The sequence below is a fragment of the Taudactylus pleione genome, unplaced genomic scaffold (genome assembly GCF_031769625.1).
Source record: "Taudactylus pleione unplaced genomic scaffold, aTauple2 ptg000520l, whole genome shotgun sequence".
NCBI lineage: Eukaryota > Metazoa > Chordata > Amphibia > Anura > Myobatrachidae > Taudactylus > Taudactylus pleione.
In genome coordinates, this window is record NW_028284922.1 from 9,572,243 (window position 1) to 9,580,423 (window position 8,181).

The following is an 8,181-nucleotide window of genomic DNA, read 5'->3' on the forward strand; positions in this document are numbered from 1 at the left end:
ACCTAAGGGTAAATATGTCTCCGTGTCGCCTAATTGGCGATAAATTTTTTTTATGTACTGTTGTTTGTCTTGAATAACGATAGCTCCCCCTTTATCTGCAGACCGAATAATGATAGAGTCATCATTACTCAGAGAGATAAGGGCTTGGTATTCGTTTTTGGTAAGATTATGCTGTATGGAGTGCCTGCCTTTGTACTGTGTGGAAACTTCATAATCCAACAATCTAATAAAGCTTTTGATGGAAGCATTGTTAGAGGCAGGATCAAAAGATTATGTGGTTCTGAAGGGAGTAGTATCAGTAGATGGTAAAGTGATATCTGAATTACTAAAAAATTCTTTGAGTTTGAGACTTCTATTCAATCTCCACAGGTCCTTTTTCCAGTTGAAGCTATTGAAAGAACAAGTTGGATTAAAGGTTAAACCTTTCTGTAATAATTTAGATTCTGCCATGTTGAGTGTCTTACTAGATAGGTTTACCACTATGTTGTTTTCTTGTACACTTTTTTGCCTCGACCCCTGTTTCCCCCGTCTAGTGTGGGACCGTTTCCTTTTCTTGCGCGTGTTGCTACCCCTAAAGGGGGACGCTATGTGACTGTGAGTGAAGTAGAAGGAAAATCCTGGTCACTTTGTGATGAGTTTGCACCACTAGATTCTTCGGTGTCTAAAAAGCGTCTGGGAGTTCTAAAGCGGGTTCTTTGGGGCCTAGAATTTAATGTTCTGCCAGTGGCCCAGGAGTAAACTCTCTGTTCCTGATAATCAATAGTCACTTTGGCCAGTTTCTCCTTTTTGTATTTAATCAAATTTTTCTTGTAATCTTCCACCTGAATGCTTAATTTTTCAAGCCAATTGTTGGAACTGTCTGTTGAAAGACAAGCTTTATGTGCACTCTCAAAATTTTTAATTTTATCCCGAATATTGCTGAGTTCCTTGCCAGATTCTTCTATGACCAATAATATTAGATCGAGGGAACATTTATTAAGGACAGCAACCCATCTTCTACAGAAATCTACATTATTTCTGCCTATAGTCGGGATATTTTTAATCCTAAATCCTCTCAGAATTTTACGCTCCTTGTGGTAGTCAGAAAGGTTAACTCCGTGTAAATAGTAATCTAACTCCTTTTTCTTGAGTTTGAGTAATTGAACATATAATTCATCTGCAGAGGAGGCACCTGCAGTGTTCAAAAAAGTGTCTTTGAAGTAAAGATTCTCCGCTTCGGACTCACTGAAACTTAATATCTCACCTATAGGTAGTTGTATGTTAAGAAAACCACTCCCGTCAGTTGGAGTTGTGGTAGCCCCTTTGTTGATTTGAGACATAACCAATATGATGTAGAGTCAAAAGGATATTATTGACGGACAACAAAAATTAATCTTAATGAAAAAGTCAATACAATAATAGTGGTATGAATGTAGTTGCAGAAAACTGATTGTAACCATATGCAAAGTCAAATCCAAGGTGTTCCAAAGAAATAATCAACAGGTTTATAAAGCAGCTTACAAAAACAGAGTAAAACAAAGTCCATAGAACTACCCTAAACCAAGAAAAAATGTGAGGAAAAAATTAAAGATAACTTAAAAAAATATATATATTTACACGATGTTCTGATTGATAAGTAGAGTAAATGAAAAGAAGGGGTGCCATGCAATCCAAATGAATGAAAAAAAATCCTAACCAATTGGAAAAATATATTGAAATAAAGCCGGCACTCCACAGGTTATATGAAATACTGGTGCCTGGGTGCCATCTGATGGTCTAAACAGGCCAAAATGTATACATGCAATAAACAGCGGCACTCACAGGACTTGCAAAGAAGACTCCAGACTCCCAAGGTCAAGTTCAACGTTTCAGTCAAACGACTTTTATCAAGAACCATAGAACAATGAAAAGGTACATACCTATATACCAGCATACATCCCATAGTGACAAAACGTGTAACCTGCCCAGCGACTCCCGCCGGATGAAATGACGTCATCAAAGCGGGACCCGCCTCCTCTTGATGATGCGGCCATCAGACGCATTGTTGCCATAGTGATGCTCCACAACAACGGAGCTCACTACGTGCAGGCGTCAGGCCGATCATGTGACCAGCCCCGCAACTGACCAGTAAGGTCCGTTTACTGTGTGTCAGACGGGGGTGGTAACAGAGAACATAGCGCATGCAGTGAACGGTAACTAAGGAAACCAATGTAAACAGCGCTGCGAACAAAAACAGCACAATTAAATGCAATGAAATAAACAAACTGCATGCTCCCCTATATGTTGAAGCGGGTACCTGGGCAGGCTATAATCATGTGTGAAAAACCAAGTGGTGTTACCATGACAGTAGGTGCTCATGAACGATAGTGGTGACAATAAAAATATGAAATAGTGAACATTGTACTCACAATAAAGCGGCCATAAACCTGTGCACACATTTTTACATATACATATACTGAAAAAACTATAAACTCTGGAAACACCGGGTAAGGATGACAAAGAGATCTGAAATCCATGTACTGTGGAAAGTAATCTACTGACTAAGTAAATCTAGGTAGGTTATGCATATGCAAAACATAAGGCTCAATAAGTCTAAATGCAAAAAACAAAGAGGAGTTAGAAGTAACCGCTGAAAACATGAGTTCATCGAATGAACACCATGTTAAAAATGCTTACAATATACATTGTGGATCTCCCAATGTCAAGGTTTTACTAATATGCCCCATATGACATGTCAAGGATCAATAGTGAGTCAAAATCCATCAGGTCTTATGAAAAGAATGAATGTCCATACCACACCAGTGGTAGCTATTCAACCTGTGAAGAGAATATATAATTAATCCCTCCAACAAAAATAATAATAAAGTAAAGGAATCTATATTCGATATGAATAAAGAGAAGAAGACAGAAAAAAGAACAACCTGAGTAAAGAGACAGAAAATATACAATGGATGGAACAGATGTGAGACGACTAAGGATCTCAGTATGTTACAGCACCAGGTATTCCATGGAGGTCTCCCATCCAAGTACTAATCTGGCCTACACTGCTTAGCTTCCAAGATCTGACGGTATAAGGCGTATCCAGTGTAGTATGACTGTAACAAAAATGTATACAATCCAAATTATTAAATCCTTGATCACTCTGAACCTACCATCTAAGATCATAGGGAAATGAGAAAAGAACAAACCATAAAAAGAAGATGAATAAACAAAGAAAAGAATGAGGAATTGGAAAAAACCAAAACAGATTGTAAGACCATCAAGAAAGAACATGGGATAATGGGTAATAAATGCCCAGTAAGTAGTTGCAGGGTCAATAGACTCTGACAAATAATGAATGTGGTCTCATTTTCAAAAGAAACATGAGAAAGATAATTGTTCATTGAGTCCATGAGGAGATACAGTGTTCATCTTATGGATCCAAAACACCTCACGTTGTAGAAGTTTCTTTTCACGGTCACCTCCCCTTTTGTTGGGTGGAATATGGTCGATGAATTTGTATACCAAACTCGATAAAGGATGTCTTGAATTCTTAAAATGGCGGGCCACCGGCTGGTCGATTTCTTTACCTTCAAGGGCCTGTCTTATGGCAGATCTGTGTTGAGCCATTCTGGTTTTGGCTGTGCATGTAGTTTTTCCAATGTAGACCAGACTGCAAGGACATCGGATCATATATATAATGTATTTGGAGGAACATGTTAAAACATGATTTATTGGTATGCGTTTCCCTGAGTGAGGATGTGCGACATCCGGACCTGTCTCTAAAAAACTGCAAGTGGTACAACCTGTGCATCGGTAACATCCGGGTTTTTTAGCCAGAAAATGCTGTTCACTTTTGCGCGGACCATAATTTACATCATTATGGACTAGCCAATCTTTCAGGTTCCTACCCCGTTTATATCCAAGCATAATTCTGGAATTCCTCAATGGTTTAATAGAGTCATCAGTATTGATGATGGGCCAAAGGCGTTTTGAAGTGGAATTGATGAATTTACTGGCAATGTTATGTTGGTTAATGAATAACATGGTGTTCGTATTTTTCGATGTGGAAACATTAAGTACAGAAGTCTGTTTATTCCGTTCAATAGCTCTCTGTTTAGCTAAATGAAGATCTTTCTGTTTGTATCCACATTGTATGAATTTTACAATCATGTTGTCAATTTCTTTGTCTGCAAGCTGTGGATCACTTGTGATTCTGAGTGCTCTTAGGAATTGTGAATATGGAAGACTCCTTTTGAGTGAAGTAGGGTGATGGCTTTGTGCATGCAATAAAGTATTGCTATCTGTAGGTTTGTGATAGACGGATGTACTAAATTGAGAACCTGACCACACAATGTTGATATCCAAGTAGTGCACATTGCTGGAACTTTGTTCAAATGTGAACGTGATGTGGTTATGCAAGTTTATATGAGTCATAGCATTAATAAAATCTGTTTCAGTTCCTGACCATAGGACCATAATGTCGTCGATGTAACGGATGTAAAACACCAAAGATTTGTTGAACTCAGGATTATTCAATAAAAATGTTCCTTCTCTACAGAAAACATGTATACATTGGCCAAAGATGGAGCTACATGCGAGCCCATAGCGCAGCCTTTCTTCTGCAAGAAAAATTTGTTGTCAAATAAAAAGTAATTGTTGTTCAAAGTCTGTTTCAAAAGACATATGTAGAAATCAATGTTTGGTCCATGATAATCCTGATGTGACTTCAAAAAAGATTCCATGCAATCACATCCATCTTGTTGTGGAATGCTTGTATATAACGAGTTTACGTCTATAGTACATAGAAGTAAATCATGTGGAAGATCGTTTAAATTGCCAAGTTTTTCCAATAGTGAATTAGAATCTTTTAAAAAGGTGGGTTCCTTACCAATCAACGGTTGTACATAGAAATCTAAAAATTGTGATATCTTACTGTACAGGCTGTCCCTGGCTGAGATGATGGGACGACCAGGGGGGGCAGATAAAGACTTGTGTATTTTTGGTAATGTGTAGAGTAAAGGAGTGATGGGTTTATCAACTGTAAGAAATTGCATGGTATCTTTAGTTATAATGCCATTCAAAAGTGCTTGTGCAAGGCAGTCATCTAGTTCTTTTTTGAATTTCAACACTGGATCAGAACCTAAGGGTAAATATGTCTCCGTGTCGCCTAATTGGCGATAAATTTTTTTTATGTACTGTTGTTTGTCTTGAATAACGATAGCTCCCCCTTTATCTGCAGACCGAATAATGATAGAGTCATCATTACTCAGAGAGATAAGGGCTTGGTATTCGTTTTTGGTAAGATTATGCTGTATGGAGTGCCTGCCTTTGTACTGTGTGGAAACTTCATAATCCAACAATCTAATAAAGCTTTTGATGGAAGCATTGTTAGAGGCAGGATCAAAAGATGATGTGGTTCTGAAGGGAGTAGTATCAGTAGATGGTAAAGTGATATCTGAATTACTAAAAAATTCTTTGAGTTTGAGACTTCTATTCAATCTCCACAGGTCCTTTTTCCAGTTGAAGCTATTGAAAGAACAAGTTGGATTAAAGGTTAAACCTTTCTGTAATAATTTAGATTCTGCCATGTTGAGTGTCTTACTAGATAGGTTTACCACTATGTTGTTTTCTTGTACACTTTTTTGCCTCGACCCCTGTTTCCCCCGTCTAGTGTGGGACCGTTTCCTTTTCTTGCGCGTGTTGCTACCCCTAAAGGGGGACGCTGTGTGACTGTGAGTGAAGTAGAAGGAAAATCCTGGTCACTTTGTGATGAGTTTGCACCACTAGATTCTTCGGTGTCTAAAAAGCGTCTGGGAGTTCTAAAGCGGGTTCTTTGGGGCCTAGAATTTAATGTTCTGCCAGTGGCCCAGGAGTAAACTCTCTGTTCCTGATAATCAATAGTCACTTTGGCCAGTTTCTCCTTTTTGTATTTAATCAAATTTTTCTTGTAATCTTCCACCTGAATGCTTAATTTTTCAAGCCAATTGTTGGAACTGTCTGTTGAAAGACAAGCTTTATGTGCACTCTCAAAATTTTTAATTTTATCCCGAATATTGCTGAGTTCCTTGCCAGATTCTTCTATGACCAATAATATTAGATCGAGGGAACATTTATTAAGGACAGCAACCCATCTTCTACAGAAATCTACATTATTTCTGCCTATAGTCGGGATATTTTTAATCCTAAATCCTCTCGGAATTTTACACTCCTTGTGGTAGTCAGAAAGGTTAACTCCGTGTAAATAGTAATCTAACTCCTTTTTCTTGAGTTTGAGTAATTGAACATATAATTCATCTGCAGAGGAGGCACCTGCAGTGTTCAAAAAAGTGTCTTTGAAGTAAAGATTCTCCGCTTCGGACTCACTGAAACTTAATATCTCACCTATAGGTAGTTGTATGTTAAGAAAACCACTCCCGTCAGTTGGAGTTGTGGTAGCCCCTTTGTTGATTTGAGACATAACCAATATGATGTAGAGTCAAAAGGATATTATTGACGGACAACAAAAATTAATCTTAATGAAAAAGTCAATACAATAATAGTGGTATGAATGTAGTTGCAGAAAACTGATTGTAACCATATGCAAAGTCAAATCCAAGGTGTTCCAAAGAAATAATCAACAGGTTTATAAAGCAGCTTACAAAAACAGAGTAAAACAAAGTCCATAGAACTACCCTAAACCAAGAAAAAATGTGAGGAAAAAATTAAAGATAACTTAAAAAAATATATATATTTACACGATGTTCTGATTGATAAGTAGAGTAAATGAAAAGAAGGGGTGCCATGCAATCCAAATGAATGAAAAAAAATCCTAACCAATTGGAAAAATATATTGAAATAAAGCCGGCACTCCACAGGTTATATGAAATACTGGTGCCTGGGTGCCATCTGATGGTCTAAACAGGCCAAAATGTATACATGCAATAAACAGCGGCACTCACAGGACTTGCAAAGAAGACTCCAGACTCCCAAGGTCAAGTTCAACGTTTCAGTCAAACGACTTTTATCAAGAACCATAGAACAATGAAAAGGTACATACCTATATACCAGCATACATCCCATAGTGACAAAACGTGTAACCTGCCCAGCGACTCCCGCCGGATGAAATGACGTCATCAAAGCGGGACCCGCCTCCTCTTGATGATGCGGCCATCAGACGCATTGTTGCCATAGTGATGCTCCACAACAACGGAGCTCACTACGTGCAGGCGTCAGGCCGATCATGTGACCAGCCCCGCAACTGACCAGTAAGGTCCGTTTACTGTGTGTCAGACGGGGGTGGTAACAGAGAACATAGCGCATGCAGTGAACGGTAACTAAGGAAACCAATGTAAACAGCGCTGCGAACAAAAACAGCACAATTAAATGCAATGAAATAAACAAACTGCATGCTCCCCTATATGTTGAAGCGGGTACCTGGGCAGGCTATAATCATGTGTGAAAAACCAAGTGGTGTTACCATGACAGTAGGTGCTCATGAACGATAGTGGTGACAATAAAAATATGAAATAGTGAACATTGTACTCACAATAAAGCGGCCATAAACCTGTGCACACATTTTTACATATACATAAACTGAAAAAACTATAAACTCTGGAAACACCGGGTAAGGATGACAAAGAGATCTGAAATCCATGTACTGTGGAAAGTAATCTACTGACTAAGTAAATCTAGGTAGGTTATGCATATGCAAAACATAAGGCTCAATAAGTCTAAATGCAAAAAACAAAGAGGAGTTAGAAGTAACCACTGAAAACATGAGTTCATCGAATGAACACCATGTTAAAAATGCTTACAATATACATTGTGGATCTCCCAATGTCAAGGTTTTACTAATATGCCCCATATGACATGTCAAGGATCAATAGTGAGTCAAAATCCATCAGGTCTTATGAAAAGAATGAATGTCCATACCACACCAGTGGTAGCTATTCAACCTGTGAAGAGAATATATAATTAATCCCTCCAACAAAAATAATAATAAAGTAAAGGAATCTATATTCGATATGAATAAAGAGAAGAAGACAGAAAAAAGAACAACCTGAGTAAAGAGACAGAAAATATACAATGGATGGAACAGATGTGAGACGACTAAGGATCTCAGTATGTTACAGCACCAGGTATTCCATGGAGGTCTCCCATCCAAGTACTAATCTGGCCTACACTGCTTAGCTTCCAAGATCTGACGGTATAAGGCGTATCCAGTGTAGTATGACTGTAACA

General features: G+C 38.2%; 2 pseudogenes; both read right to left on the reverse strand.

Moving 5' to 3' along the window:
• Positions 1-2,964: 2,964 nt before the first annotated feature.
• On the reverse strand, positions 2,965-3,082 carry LOC148501340 (5S ribosomal RNA; annotated as a pseudogene).
• A 4,981-nt stretch (positions 3,083-8,063) lies between these two features.
• Positions 8,064-8,181, reverse strand: LOC148501341 (5S ribosomal RNA; annotated as a pseudogene).